A 17,078-nucleotide genomic window follows, 5' to 3' on the forward strand; every position below is an offset into this window, starting at 1 on the left:
CAAGGGTGTTCCAATCAGAATGCGAAGAGAATGCTGTTTACTGAGTACTGTGAGAGAGGGAGTCACTTGGAAAAAACATTGAAACTGATGAAAAATCCAAAAGAGAGCGACAATATGATCAGGACCGATTGTAGCCAACAACAGATAAATTTACATTTGTCCTAGTAATTTACTAATAACAGGAATGGCTTGCTTAGCGTATATCTGATGTCAACATCGCATCCCAATTACACAGTTTTAGGCTGCGTTTGTTTCACATTTGGGAATACTACTTTTAGTATTCCCAAAAAAGTTAAACAGTAAATTACCCAAAATTTCAGATTTTTGGGAATACTACTCCCAAAATTATTTAACTTTTTTTAAACCCCTTAAATTTGATAATTTAATTAAATACCCCTAAATATTTTTTTTTAAATTACAAAAACACCCCAATAATCCANTGTTCTTATTTTCCAGGCTGGTCCAAGAATTTGTCTAGGGAAAGACTTTGCTTACCGACAAATGAAAATACTATCAATGGCTCTACTTCGCTTCTTTCGCTTCCAATTGGCTGATGAGACAAAAAATGTAACTTACAAGACCATGTTCACACTTCACATTGACGGAAACCTCCATCTTTCTGCAATTTCAAGGCAAAGTTGATGGGTTTTAATATATATGTTCAAAAATAGAATAAGATGAATTTTTACTGTGTAAATAAGTGTTATGTAATTGGTGCGGTGCTTGCACTATTAGCCTTAGCTATATGTAATTGTCATATTAACCATTAAAAACATCTCTAATGGTGCTCTTTATTTTAAAGAACATTTTTCATATAAATAAAGAGCATTTTCATTAATTTCTAAATATAAAGAACACAATTTTTGTTCAAATCCAATGGATTCTTTAAATTTAATGAAGATACTCTTTATTCTAAAGAAAAATACTTAATAGGAGAGAGAATTAATAAACAAAACGCATAAAAACTTGTAGTTTATTAATTAAAATTAAGATAGAGAGTGAAATTTGACTCTCTAGATGTAGAAAGTCAAACTTACTCTTTAATTTATATTTGAAGGATAAAAAGTATGTTGAACTCTTGTTTTTATGGATATACTTTTTATAATAAAGAGTTTGGATCATATAAAGAGTCTTTTAGAAATGCTCTAATAGGCGCGGAATATCACTTATTGGCCCAAGCCTAGATAAGTAAAACGGAATGTCACAGGCCTCAAAATAAGCCGAAGATCCTAGACCTTGTTTCGTAAATGCTCTTGTTATATTGAGCAGAAAAGCCACGCAAAGAAAGGCATTGCCAAAGTGATATCAACTACCTTACTAGCTTTTGACTTAAAAGTATGTCCATAAAAGCTACTCAATAAGTATGAGGGTTACAATAATAATAATAATATTTAACATTTTATGTAGTTCAAAAAATACAAGTAAATGAGTTGAATTAGAACATCATACAAGGTGTCGATAAATGAACCGATATCAAGATTTACTAGCAGGTAGCACAAACGCAATACCACTATTGTTTGTTTGTCAGTGTAATTAAAAAAACAAAAATGGACGTAAAAGAGAATGAATGCTAACCAGCACTGAGTTGCCTAACGGTTAACTAGGATTTTTGGGTATATTATTCAAGAGATTTTGAGTTCAATCTACCTAAATTGTTAATAAGTGTGGCCACTGAGAGGATTTACCTAACTGTTAACTTTAAGGTCCTAGTGTCAGTGTGCAAAAACAAAAGAAGAGAATGAATGCTGTCAAGCAGCTTTGGCTTTTGGGGTTTGCCAGTCGTCTGAGTTTTCTCCTACTCTGTACCCATCCCATGCGCTGGATTGACAAAGATCAAGTTAATAAATAAATTAATATACTGCCAAGTGCCAAGCCCTGTGAGGAGAGAGATTTAGTTTTAAGAAATTTATTACAAAAATTACTTTAATCTTTACATCTAATTTCGACCTTTGTTTCCTAAGTAACTTGATATATTTCATGTTGTTAAAGGAACTATCAAGGGTGTTCCAATCAGAATGCGAAGAGAATGTTGTTTATTGAGTACTGTGAGAGGGAGTCACTTGGAAAAAAAACGTTGAAACTGATGAAAAATCCAAAAGAGAGCGACAATATGATCAGGACCGATTGTAGCCAACAACAGATAAATTTATATTTGTCCTAGTAATTTAGTAATAATAGGAATGGCTTGCTTAGCATATATCTGATGGCAACATCGCATCCCAATTACACAGTTTTAATATTTAAAATCTATTCTCGCAAATCTGTCAGAGACCCTACTTATCCACCAGTAAAAGGTACAGTCTTTCACCAGCTCCTCTACTTCAACAAACTCTCTGACTACCAAACTGAAGTTGCCAGAAAACAACAAACTTTTAGGCTTCTCAGTCCGGAACAAAGCGAAATATACACGAAGGATATACGAAACATAGAACACATACTGAAAACAAATTTCAATAATTATTCAAAAGGTGATCATAGTCAAGATATAGCCACTGATCTTTTTGGCCAAGGAATATTTATAGTCGATGGAGAAAAGTGGAGGCAGCAGAGAAAGCTAGCCGGCTTTAAGTTTTCAACTAGAGTTCTTAGAGATCTTAGAGATTTTAGTTGTACTGTGTTTAGAAGAAACGCCGTTAAGCTGGTCAAAACAGTTTCCGAGTTCGCTACCGCGGGTCTGGTCTTGGATATGCAAGTAAGCAATGTTTTAAAACCCAACCCGGGGTGAAACCCAACAAAGCTTCCGGGTCCCGGTTTGACCAACGGTCAAACCGATTGACAACAACTTTTAAAATTCAGCAAATATACCCTTAAAAATTACGTTAAGTCCTATAGGTTTGAAATTTATCAAACACACCCCAAATGCAAATCAACCGTCGACTGATTAGCGGCGGTGACACCCCAGATGCAACCCCAATCATCACTTGAGCCCATTTCTATCAAAATATACCCATGATCTGGCCGAAATAGGTTCGATTTTGGCCAGATCTCACCGACGTCGGCGTTGGCATTCTAGGCCAGATTTCATCGACGCCGGCGTCGAAAACCCTCCCCATCACCCAGGAATGACTCCCCTTTTCCTCTTGACCAAAACTCACCTCACCCCACCCCTGTTAGCCTCACCAATTGTTGGAAAAATCCCATTGTTGCCGTTGCCAGTTTTGTTTGATTTTCGGTCGATTTACTCACCGGAAATCAACTCCGTCACTACCATTACATTCACCGGCAATTTCTCTCCAAAAGCCCTAACATTCCGGCCGTCAATTGTTCGTCGATCATCCTCCCAAATCCTAGGGTTTTGGGTGAATAGGAAAAATATAAACCCGGCCCATTGAAGCTTTCGGGGTCCCAGTTGAACTGGCCGGGTTTTAAAACAATGCAAGTAAGTACTAAGTATCTCCAATTATTTCATTTTGAATATTTTACTACATGTAACTTAACGGATCTAATTTCTTATTGCGCCGTAATTATTGTTTTCTTTTGTAGGATTCACTGATGAGATGCACTTTGGATTCCATATTCAAAGTTGGTTTTGGTGTTGATTTGAGTTGCCTGGATGGATCAAGCAAAGTGGGGATTGAATTCATGAAAGCCTTCGATGATTCAAATGCTTTGGTGTATCGGCGATACGTTGATCCAATCTGGAAGCTGGAAAGGTATCTCAATATTGGCTCTGAAGCCTCCCTTAAAAAGAATATCAAACTCATCGATGGTTTTGTGCACAAACTTATTAGCACCAAGAGAAATCTGTTAGCCGTGCAACAAGATTATGTGAGTTTCGATAAATATCATCCGTTTTAATTCCGTTATTATATGTTTTTTTTTAACTTAATTACTAAAGGTTTGACCATTATTTTCAATTTATAGATTCAAAAGGAGGACATACTTTCAAGATTTTTGGTGTCGAGTCAGGAGGATCCAGAGTAACGAGCTTCAACAATATTTGGGAACTTTGATGTCTTAGAATATTGGAAAATCAGAAAATGTATTTTTCTAGTATTATCAAGACTTGCCTTGGATGTTTTCGCTGTTCATGTCTCAACCGTCTCATCCGAACAAACATTTAGTTCAAGTGGAAGAATTTTAAATGAAAGGAGGACTAAACTTTCACAAAAAATGATTGAAGTCCTCACATGTCTTCGAGATTGGGAACGGTTGCGCCATCAAGATCAATACGAGGTTGTCGACGATACTTTAATAGAATCATTTCAATTTTGTAATATAGATGATGCGGATGAGGGAGGTCCTAGTCAACCCCCGTATTAGTTGTTTTGTAAATTGTAACTTGTAAATTAATTGCTAATTATTGCACTCTTTCTTCTTTACCAAGTTTTTGTCCCATTGGGTTTTTCTTGGTGAAGTTTTTTACGAGGCAATAATTGTTGTAATTTTTTTTTTTTTGATAAATGAATAAATCTAATTTTTCTTATATTACAATTTTATTGTATTAAAATTGAATTAATATTTGAAATGTTAACAAAACAAAAAAAATTAATTTAATTGAATTATTGATATTTGAAAAGTTAACTAAAAACAATTACATTTATTCATTTATAAATGTTAATTACTAAACAAAACAAAAGAAAAAAAAAATCAAAAAAGGGGGCTAACCTAGCCCAGCCCGCAGCCTAACCCGGAAGGTTAAGGTTGGCGGGCCGGCCTAGGCCAGCCAACCCTAACAAGTGGCAGGCCTAACCTGCCAAAACCACCAACCCGCCACGGGCCGGGCGGGTTACTTTTCCAACATTAGGTCCGTATACCACGTCATAGAAAAAAAAAAGAGTAAATGACTTTTTCCCACCCAAGGTTTGCCTTAATGACACTTTCCCATTCAAAAAGTTTTAAAATACCACTTTCCCACCCAAAGTTAATATTCCGTTACTATCCAAAGCTGATTTCGGCGGCAAAAATTCTCTCAGTCACCACCATTTAAACCTCTAATCTCTTTTTTACAAAATCTCTCTGACTCCCGCACTTGATTTCTAAGGGTGTTCAAAAGAATCGGTTGGAACCAAAACCTGCGGGTACCCTAGGTTTGGTTCCGGTTCCTACCCAGAACTAATCGTCAATGTGTAGGTTCTGGATCCAAATTTTTGGAACCGTTACTGTGCAGTTCCGGTTCTGATTCCTATAGTTAGGAACTGGAATCGGAACCAGGAACCAGGAACCGAGACTAATATAAAATAAAATTAAAGATTATGGGGGTTAATAAAAACTTTTTTAGAAAAAGTAATGTGAATACATTTATATTTATATTTCATAACATTTAAAGTAAGTTGGTTTGACTTTTGAGAATCTACCTTTACAAAGTAATGAAGTTTATAATTTTAAATTTATAATTTGTAATTTTATTTTTGTTAACAAGTGCCAGGGGGGGTATTTGTAAGTTTTTAAGGGTTTTTTTGCCATTCTAAAAACTTTTGGGGGGTCATAAAATTTTACAGGGCACCCAGAACAGGAACCGAAACCGTTGTTACAGGTTCTGGTTCTGGGTATCTAGGAATCGGAACTGTCGGTTTCGGTTCTGGTCCCAAATTTCAAGGAACCGTCGGTTCCAGTTCCTTCAAAAAGTGTAGGGTACCTGGAACCGAACACCCCTACTGATTTCTCGTCGATTGCCAGCCATCGCAAACCTAGTATTTCCTATTCTTAGTTGATTTTCAGCTAATTCCGATAGCGAATATTTAATCAGTCACCACTATTCGATCCGTTGACCTCTACTCTACAAAACCCCTCTTACCTTGGATCCTAGTAACTCGTCGAATGCCAACTAAGAAAGTGAAGTGTATTTTGAGTATTAATAAAATATAAACTTTTGGTAGGAAAGTGGAATTTTGAAACTTTTTAGGTGAAAAAGTGCCATTAAGGCAAACCTTGGGTGGGAAAAAGTCGTTTACTCTTAAAAAAAAAAAAATGAAAATTATATCTCAAAGAGATACTTCCAATTAATATTTTTGGTGGCGGCCACGAGATTCAGGGAAAAGGAACTACAAATACTTAATAACAGTCAAACTTCTTAAGCGTGAACAGAAAAACTTTAGGGGTGTCAATTTTATTTTTTTCTGTAATATAATAATTAAAATTTAAGAATAAATGCTGTTAATTAAACTGGTCAAAGCAGTTTTGGAGTTTGCTAATACACGTATGATTTTTCTAATATTTTTCTCCTACTCCGTTCTCATCTCATGCGCTGGATTGGCAAAAATCATGTTAATAATTGCTTATGTTATGAGATTATTTAGAATGTACTACTGAAAGTTAATTTAATTAGCAATCACATTGACTAAATAAAATTGGAATGAAATGCATCACCCTTAACGTATTAATTTCTTCATAGATATATTTCACTCACATGATCAACTTTCCAATAGTATATACTTCATATGTTCCACGATAGATTATAAGATACAGAACCAGCTGAATATATATTCAAGATAATTCTTTCATGGATCACATCTCTCATTCACAACTGGAAAAAGAAAAAAAAAAAAATGGGTGTCATCTTGGCTATCTTTAGCTTCATTACGTTGTCACTTCTCTTTCTCTTCTTAACCTTCTCTTTTGTCATAATCAAATCCTATTCTGGAAAATCTATCAAAGAACCTATTTATCCACCAGTGAATGGTACAGTGTTTCACCAGCTCTTCTACTTCACCAGACTGTATGACCACCAAACTGAAGATGCCAGAAAACAAAAAACTTTTCGCCTTCTTGCTCCTGCAGCAAGCCAAATCTACACCACCGATATACGAAACATAGAGCACATACTGAAAACAAATTTCAGTAATTATTCAAAAGGTGAATTTAATCATGATATAGCCACGGATCTTTTTGGCCAAGGAATATTTATAGTCGATGGAGAAAAGTGGAGGCAGCAGAGGAAGCTAGCCAGCTATGAGTTTTCAACAAGAGTTCTAAGAGATTTTAGTTGTGCTGTGTTTAGAAGAAACGCTGTTAAGCTGGTCAAAGCAGTGTCCGAGTTTGCTATTGCGGGTCGGGTCCTGGACATGCAAGTAAGTGCCAAGTATCTCCATTATATCATTTAGAATATTTTAATACATGTAACGTAGTATGTCTAATTTCTTATTGCGCCCTAATTATTGTTTTCTTTTGTAGGATTTACTGATGAGATGCACTTTGGATTCCATATTCAAAGTTGGGTTTGGTGTTGATTTGAATTGCCTGGATGGATCAAGCAAAGAGGGGACAGAATTCATGAAAGCCTTCGATGATTCAAAATGCTTTGGTGTATCAGAGATATGTTGATCCATTCTGGAAGCTGAAAAGGTATCTCAATTGGCTCTGAAGCATCTTAAAAGAATTCAAACTCATTGATGGTTTTGTGCACCAACTTATTAGCACAAAGAGAACCTTCTAGCCGCGCAACAAATTATGTGAGTTCTGATAATATCATCTGTGTATTAATTCATGTTATTTGTTTTTTTAACTTAATTCCTAAAGGTTTGACCATTATTAATTTCTATTTGAAGAATCAAAAGGAGGACATACTTTCAAGATTTTTGTGGCGAGTCAGGAGGATCCAGTGAAATGAATGAAAATACTTGAGAGATATAATATTGAATTTTATGATAGCCGGAAAAGATAACAGTGCTAACACACTATCTTGGTTTTTCTACATGCTCTGCAAAAACCCTCTAATACAAGAAAAGATTGTGCAAGAAGTAAAAGATGTCACTGGTACTGGTAATCAAGAAAAAGAAATTAACCTTGATGATTTCGTTGCAAACAAACGGAAGAAAAACTTGAGAGAATGCAGTACCTTCAGCAGCCTTGGCAGAGACCTTGAGGCTATACCCTGCAGTTCCTGTGGTAGGCAATTTTATTTTAAAGTTTCTTTTTTTTTTTTTTTTTTTTTGAGTAATAGGACAAGCTTAATTTTGATATAAATTAATTAGGCCAAAGTACCCTATAGATAGTGGTTATAGGTGGTAGTGGGTTTGTTATGACAGGATGGAAGGTGTGCAGAAACAGACGACATTCTTCCTGAGGGTTTCGATTGAAAAAAGGAGATGGTGTGTATTATCTGTTATGCATGGTAGGATGTCTTATTTGGGGAGAGTGCTGAGGAATTTAGACTGAAAGATGGCTAACAATGGAATTTTTCAACCGAATCACCTTTCAAATTATAGTTTTCATGTCCGTAATATCCCTTTCTTAATCAGCTATTGCATTATATCTATATCCCAATCACACAGTTTTAATATTTGAATTTGTTCTTATTTTCCAGGCTGGTCAAGAATTGTCTAGGGAAAGACTGCTTACCGACAAATGAAAATACTATCAATGGCTCTACTTGCTTCTTTCACTCAAATTGGTGATGAGACAAAAAATGTAACTTACAAGACCATGTTCACACTTCACATTGACGGAAACCTCCATCTTTGTGCAATTTCAAGGAAAAGTTGATGGGTTTTAATATATATGTTCAAAAATAGAATACGAGATTTATTAGTATAAGTGTTATGTAATTGGTGTGGTGCTGCACTGTTAGCTTTACCCTATGTAATTGTATATTAACCATTAATAGGCGCGGATGTCACTTATTGGCCCAAGCCTAGATAAGTAAAACGGAATCACAGGCCTCAAAATGAGCCGAAGATCCTAGAGTTGTTCGTAATGCTCTTGTTATATTGAGCCGAAAACCCAACAAAGAAAGGCATTGCCAAAGTGAAGTCAACTACCTACTAGCTTTTGACTTAAAAGTATGTCCATGAAACTACTCAATAAGTATGAGGTTACAGTAATAATAATAATAAATTTAACATTTTATGTAGTTCAAAAAATACAGTAAATGAGTTGAATTAGAACATCATACAAGGTGTCGATAAAGAATGATATCAGATTTACGTAGCAAATGCAATACCACTTTGTTTGTTTCAGAATTAAAAAAAAAAAAGTGTTGCAGAGGAGAAGAATGCTAACCACCATTGAGTTGCTTAACTTATGAGATTTTTGGGTGTATATTTAAGAGGTTTTAGTTCGATTCACCAGATTGCTAATAGGTGTGACTAGAGAAGATTTATAGCTGTCAACTTAAGTCTCGAAAGATTAGTATCAGGGTACAAAACTGGTCTAAAAACATCTGGTAAAAAAAAAAAAAAAAAAAAATGAATGAATGCTGTCAAGCAGTTTGGCTTTTGGGGTTTGCTAGTGTCTGAGTTTTCCCGACTCTGTACCCATCCATGCGCAGGATGGCAAAGATAAGTAATAAATTAATTAATATACAATGCAATAATGCATCACCTAACGTGGTCACGTCTCTAATAGATGTAGATATATTTTCCTCAAAGATCCACTTTTCAATATCATATTTTTCTCATGTTCCAGGAGGAATTACGAGATAGAGAACAGGCTCAATATATAATAAATATCATCCATCTCTTCTCCTACACAACAGGGAAAAAAAAATGAGTATCATCTTGGCCATCTTTACCTTCATTGTGTTGTCACTTTTATTTCTCTTCTTAACCCTCTCTTTTCTCAAATCAAATCTATTCAGGCAAATCTTTCAAAGACCCTGTATCCACCAGTAAAAGGTACAGTCTTTCAACGGTCCTCTACCTGAACAAACGTTATGACTACCAAACTCAATTTGCCCGAAAACAAAGCACTTTTCGGCTTCTTGCTCCCGCACTGAGCGAAATATACACAACCGATATACGGAACATAGAACACATCCTGAAAACAAATTTCAGTAACTATTCGAAAGGTAATATAATCAAGATATAGCCACCGATCTTTTGGCCAGGAATATTTATAGTCGATGGAGAGAAGTGGAGGCAGAGAGGAAGCTAGCTAGCTTTGAGTTTTCAAAAAGAGTTCTTAGAGATTTTAGTGTTGGTGTGTTTAGAAGAAACGCGGTTAAGCTGGTCAAAACAGTTTACGAGTTTGCTATTGCGGACAGGTGTTTGATATGCAAGTAAGATGCATCTCTAGTTATATCATTTCGAATATTTTAATACATGTAACGTAATGTGTCTAATTTCTTATTGCGCCCTAATTAATGTTTCTTTGTAGGATACTGATGAGATGTGTTGAAAATGGCTTTTAGCAAAATCACATGGGATAGAAATGATAATGGAGAAAGGTTTAGGGACTTATATGTAATAGGCTAAGAAAATGTTGTTTGTCCCACATTGATTAGGATTGAAAAGTGGGAAACTTTGGGGCCTATATAAGGACCCATACATTGTTATAGGCATCCCAAGTTGTAATTCCATTATACTTCTTTGTTTAGGTTTCTTTCTTTAAGGACCCTTTAGTTGTAAGTTTTGTTGTATCTCTCCTTTGTTTTGGGTATTGTTGTATTGCCAAAAGTTTGTAATGTTGGATATAGTGGAGTTTTCTTTTGCAGCGCCGAGGACGTAGGTTTCAACCGAACCTCGTTAATTCTGGTATTCTTTATTTTTGCATTTAATTTGGCTATTTATTTATGCTTTACTACTTGTTATATTATATTCAATAGCTAGCGTTAGAGTTTATGTTTCCGTTGCATAACAATTGGTATCAGAGCCTAGGTTTAGGACAATGAGTAGCTATTTGTATGGTTATATGCATGTCTAGGAAATTCTGTCAAAAAGACAATAAAAGTCTAAGGAGACTGGATTTTAAGTGGGACCATTTGTGACCCCTCCATTGTTTCCTGGGAATTTTCCTGGTGTGTATTTAATATTTCAGCACTTACTACTACCTAGGGCTATTGTTGATTTGTTGGTTACTATGTGACTTGTTGGTTAGCTATTGAATATAATATTGTGGGAGCGGTTATTGGGAACTTTGTTTGCCAAGCTAATTGAGTAAGGCAAATATGGCATCATTGTCCGAGGATTATCGTCCGAGGCATCACCGTCGCGGCACCCACATCCACACCCGTAAAGATGATAACGGTTTCAAATGCAAAATTGATGTTGAAAAATTTGATGGCCAAAATAATTTTGGCTTGTGGCTGAGTGAGGTAATGGAGAGTTGTATCAGCAGGATCTAGAATCGTTTTGGAGGAGGAAAACCAGAAGATGTCTATGAGAAAGACTGGGTGAGGTTGAATGTAAAAGTGTGTGGGATGATTCGCTCATGTCTTTGTAGAGAGCAAAATATCCATCATGAAAGAGACTTCTGCCAATAAGTTATGGAAGGCGCTGGAAAACAAATACATGAGAGAAGTAATGAGAATCGGCTCTATTTGATGAAAAGACTGTTTCGTCTTCAGTTGAGACCAGGTACGAATATCAGTAGCCATATTGATACATTTAATAGATTAATTGCTGATTTGTTAAATTTGGATGAAACATTCAAAGATGAGCATAAGGCTATGTTGTTAATTGGATCTCTTCCAGATGAGTTGGACTATCTTAGTATTACACTTCTTGGGAAAGAAAAATTGTCCTTTGAAGAAGTTTGTTCTGCTCTGTCCAATCATGAAATTCGGAAGAGGATCAGAAGGAGAATGAGATGAGTCGGCAGAAGCTCTTGTTGCAAGAGGGCTGAGTCAAAATCAGAGTCGTAAGAAGGAGAAAAGAGGAAGATCTCGTTTTAAGGGAAAACTCAATAGGGATCAATGTGCCTTTTGTCATGAGAAAGGGCATTGGAAGAAAGATTGTCCGAAGTTGCAAAAGAAAGAGGCAAAGCTGCTTCTGATGCATACGTTATTGAGCGTGAGAAGGATGAGTCAGATTTCTGTCTAGTTAGCCTACCATCCCCTCTGGAACAAATGAGTGGATTATAGATTCAGGTTGTACCTATCATATGTGTCCCCACAAGTGGTTCTTTAATTTTGAAGAACTTGATGGTGGAGTTGTTTATATGGGCAATGACGATGCTTGTAAACAACCGGGATAGGTTCAATTCGGTTGAAGAATCATGATGGCTCAACTAGAACTCTGACAGATGTTCGGTATGTACTGAAGTTGAAAAAGAATCTCATCTCTTTGGGAGCCTTGGAATCTAAAGGCTTCACAGTGAATATGCGAGTGGAATTCTAAAAGTTTCTTCAGGCGCTCTTGTGGTAATGAAGCAAAGGCAGGAGAAACAACTTGTATACTATAATGGTAGTACAATTATTGAAACGACGATGTAGTCGTGCAGAAGGATGTAGATTCAGAAATGCTCAAGCTATGGCATATGCGTTTGGGGCATGCAGGTGAAAAAGCCTTACTTAGTTTGGTGAATCAAGGTTATTGAAAGGTGCAAAGACCTGTAAGCTAGATTTTTGTGAGCATTGTTTTTGGGAAAAAGACAAGAGTGAAATTCAGCACCGTAATCCATAATACTAAGAGTATTTTGGATTATGTTCATTCTGATGTGGGGACCTACCAAACAAACATCTTGGGAGGTATGCACTATTTTGTCACTTTTGTAGATGATTTTTCCAGAAGAGTTTGGGTGTATGTGATAAAAACTAAAGATAACGTACTGGTGTTTTCCAAATGGAAAAAGTGATTGAGACTCAGAATGGCAGAAAGATCAAGCAGCTACATACAGATAATGGTGGGGAGTATCGTAGTGATCCATTTTTGAAAGTTTGCCAGACGAAGGAATAGTACGTCACTTTACAGTGAGAAATACACCACAGGAATGGGGTGGCAGAACGCATGAATCGAACTATACTAGAGAAAGTTTGGTGTATGTTGTCCAATTCTGGGTTGGGCAAAGAGTTTTGGGTTGAGGCAGTTATATATGCGTGTCATCTCATTAATCGTCTACCATCAACTGCAATTGAAGACAAGACGCCGATTGAGTATGGTCTGGAAAACCTGTTTTCTGATTATGACTTCTACATGTGTTGGTTCCACTGTTTATACATGTAAAAGAGTCTAAGTTAGATCCTAGAGCAAAGAAAGCAGTATTTATGGGGATTACCTCAGGTGTGAAAGGATACGTCTTTGGTGTCCAAGTTCGAAGAAAATACTGTTTAGTAGGGATGTGACATTTGATGAGTTTCTTGTTAGAAAAGAAAACAGGAAGCCAGATGAAGGTTTTCAGTACTCCGCAACAGGTGGAGCATACTCAGCAGCAGGTGGAGCTACTCAGCCGCAGGTGGAGTTTGAAACAACATCAGTTAGCCCAGCTGGAAATGAGACTCCTATGATAAGGAGTTCATTGGAGATGAGAAGAGGATTCTTCCCAAGAACCTCAACAAGATCCATGCTGTTAATAGGCCAAGACGAGCAATTCGCAAGCCTGCTCGTTTTGCTGATACGGTGGCCTATGCACTCCCAATTGAAGATGGTGAAGTTCCTTCCACTTATAATGAAGTAGCTAGCAGTTCCGAAATGGTAAATGGAGGAAAGCCATGAAAGAAGAGATGCAATCTCTCCATAAGAATGAAACTTGGGAGGTCGTTCAATTACCAAAGAATAAGAAGGCAATTGGATGCAAATGGGTATATGAAAGAAAAGAGGATTTCCGAATTTGAAAGACATTCGATACAAGACAAGGTTGGTGGCGAAAGGCTACGCTCAAAAGGAAGGAATAGATTTCAATGAGGTATTTTCTCCAGTTGTAAAGCATTCTTCCATTAGAATTTTGTTGGCCTTGGTTGCTCAGATGAATCTTGAACTTGTTCAACTTGATGTGAAAACCGCGTTTCTACACGGTGATTGGAAGAGGAAATCTATATGACTCAGCCAGAAGGATATGGAGTATTGGGAAGGAAGATTGGGTTTGTAAACTGAAAAGATCGCTTTATAGTTTGAAACAATCTCGAGGCAGTGGTACAAGCGATTTGATAGGTTTATGATGGGTCAGGAGTACACAAGAAGCAAATTTGACAACTGTGTGTATTTTCAAGGCTACAAGGTGATACTCTCATTTATCTACTCTATAGTGTTGATGATATGTGATTGCTTCAAAGAATGTAGAAGAAATTGAGAAGTTAAAGGCTCAACTAAATCAGAATTTGAGATGAGGATTTAGGGAAAGCCAAGAGATTCTCGGTATGGAGATAATTAGAGATAGAGGAAATGGCAAGGTTTGTTTGACACAAAAGCAGTATCTAAAGAAGGTCTTACAACGTTTTGGCATAACTAAAAGTACAAAACCTGAGTAATCTCCACTTGCTCCTCATATAAAGCTTAGTGCATCATTATCTCCAAGTACGCATGAAGAACGAGAGTATATGTCAAAAGTTCCGTATTCAAATGCGGTGGTGACTTGATGTATTCAATGGTGTGTACTAGGCCCGACATTTCACATGCAATTGGAATTATGAGCAGGTATATGAGCTCTGGTAAAGGACATTGGCAAGGTGAAGGGATTTTACGGTATATTATAGGTACTGTAAACATTGGTTTGGTTTTTGAGCAGGATGAAAATCTTAGTCAATTGCTGTGTTGGCTATGTTGACTCTGATTATGCTGGTGATTGGATAAGCGTCGGTCAACTACTGGATATGTATTTACTCTTGCTAGAGCCCCAGTAAGTTGGAAATCTTCTTTGCAGTCTACAGTTGCTTTGTCTACTACAGAGGCAGAATACATGCAGTTACAGAGGCTGTGAAGGAAGCTATTTGGTTACAAGGGCTATTGAATGAATTGAAAATTAGTCAGAAGAAGATATCTATTCTGACAGTCAGAGTGCTATTCACTTAACAAAGAATCTAGTATTCCTTTCGCACCAAGCATATAGATGTTGTTACCACTTTGTGCGGGAAATTATTTCTGAAGAAGAATCTTATTAGAGAAGATTGGGACTGCTGAGAATCCTGCAGATGTCTTAACAAAAGTAGTGACAATGATCAAGTTCAATCACTGTTTGAACTTGATCAACATCCTAAGAGCTTGATTGTGCTTTTGGCACATTGGAGGTGTTGCAAATTTTGACAGAAGAATACAAAATTTGAGGTTTGCTAATTCGCCAGGTGGAGATTGTTTGAAAAATGGCTTTTAGCAAAATCACATGGGGTAGAAATGATAATGGAGAAAGGTTTAGGGACTTATATGTAATAGGCCAAGAAAAGGTTGTTTGTCCCACATTGATTAGGATTGAAAAGTGGGAAACTTTTGGGGCCTATATATAAGGACCCATCATTGTTATTAGGCATCCCAAGTTGTAATTCCATTATACTTCTTTTGTTTAGGGTTTTTCTTTAAGGACCCTTTAGTTTGTAAGTTTGTTGTATCTCCCCTTTGTTTTGGGTATTGTTTGTATTGCCCAAAAGTTTGTAATGTTTTGGAGATAGTGGAGTTTTCTTTTGCAGCACCCGAGGACGTGGTTTCAATAACGAACCTCGTTAATTCCTGGTTTTATTATTTTTGCATTTAATTTTGGCTATTTTTTATGCTTACTATTGTTATTATTATATTCAATAGCTAGCGTTAGAGTTTATGTTTCCGTTGCATAACAAGATGCACTTTGGATTCCATATTCAAGGTTGGGTTGGTGTTTATTTGAATTGTTGGATGGATCAAGCAAAGAGGGGATTGAATTTATGAAAGCCTTCGATGATTCAAATGCTTGGTGTTCGGCGGTTTATTGATCCAATATGGAAGCTGAAAAGGTATCTCAATATTGGCTCTGAAGCATCCCTTAAGAAGAATATCAAACTCATTGATAGTTTTGTGCACAAACTTATTAACACCAGAGAAAATAATTTAGCTGCGCAACAAGATTATGTGAGTTTCTAATATCAATCTGTGTTAAATCCATTTCTTTGTTTTTTTAACTTAATTCCTAAAGGTTTGCCATTATTAATTTTCTATTTGAAGAATCAGGAGGAGGACATACTTTCAAGATTTTGGTGGCGAGTCAGGAGGATCCAGGGAAAATGAATGATAAATACTTGAGAGATATAATATTGAATTTTATGATAGCGGCAAAGATACAAGTGCTAACACACTATCTTGGTTCTTCTATATGCTCTGCAAAAACCTCTGATACAGGAAAAGATTGTACAAGAAGTAAAAGATGTCACTGGTACTGTAGTCAAGAAAAAGAAATTAACGTTGACGATTTTGTTGCAAACATAACGGAGGAGGAAACACTTGAGAGAATGCAGTACCTTCATGCAGCCTTGACAGAGACCTTGAGGCATACCCTGCAGTTCCTGTGGTAGGCAATTTTATTTTAATTTTTTTTTTTCTGAGTAATAGGAACAAGCTTAATTTTGGTATGAAAATTAATTAGGCCAAAGTATCATTTAGATAGTGGTTATGTTGAGTCATAATGGTGTTGGTATGACAGGATGGAAGGTGTGCAGAAACAGACGACATTCTTCCTGATGGTTTTCGATTGAAAAAAGGAGATATTGTGTATTATCCGCTTATGCAATGGGTAGAATGCCTATAGTTGGGAGAGGATGCTGAGGAATTTAGACCTGAAAGATGGTTAACAACGGAATTTTTCAACCTGAATCACCTTTCAAATTTATAGCTTTTCATGTTCGTAATATCCTTTCCTTAATTAGATTGCATTATACTGCATCCCAATCACATGGTCTTAATACTTAATTTGTTCTTATTTCTAGGCTGGTCCAAGAATTTGTCTAGGGAAAGACTTTGCTTACCGACAAATGAAAATAGTATCAATGGCCCTTCTTCGCTTCTTCCACTTCAAATTGGTTGATGATATCAAAAATGTAACTTACAGGACCATGTCACACTTCACATTGACGGAAACCTCGATCTGTGTGCAATTTCAAGGAAAATTTGATGGATTCTAATTTCTAATATTAATATATATGTTCAATAATAGAATACGATGAATTTTTTATATGTAAATAAGTGTGTTGTGCAATATTTGCGGTGCTTGCATTTTTAGCTTTACGTACATGAGTGAAACGGAATGGCACCGACCAATTTCTTTCACTACAGAGCGAGCAGAAGAGATCCTAAACATGGTTTCGTCAAAGCCCCTTCGGATTGACCCAGGCCATACATGGGCTATTTTCAATGATAGGATCCAAAAAAGCATCGAAAAATGAGTATAAATTTGTTGTATTGGCGAGTTTAACCTTAAAGACAATTGCAATAAAGAACACTATGAATTCTATGTGTAGCTACACTTTATTTTATAATCTAATTTATCAAAATATTGAAATTGTTGTTTAATGAGAAAATACTTTGATT

The 17,078-nt window shown here is 36.3% G+C and overlaps 2 pseudogenes; both read left to right on the plus strand.

The window, feature by feature from the left end:
• Nucleotides 1-2,203: 2,203 nt before the first annotated feature.
• LOC116131128 lies at nucleotides 2,204-8,018 on the plus strand (annotated as a pseudogene).
• Nucleotides 8,019-9,425: 1,407 nt separating this feature from the next.
• On the plus strand, nucleotides 9,426-16,662 carry LOC116131135 (annotated as a pseudogene).
• Nucleotides 16,663-17,078: the final 416 nt, after the last annotated feature.

Source organism: Pistacia vera, unplaced genomic scaffold, assembly GCF_008641045.1.
Source record: "Pistacia vera cultivar Batoury unplaced genomic scaffold, PisVer_v2 Contig1066, whole genome shotgun sequence".
In the NCBI taxonomy this organism is placed as follows: Eukaryota; Viridiplantae; Streptophyta; class Magnoliopsida; order Sapindales; family Anacardiaceae; genus Pistacia; species Pistacia vera.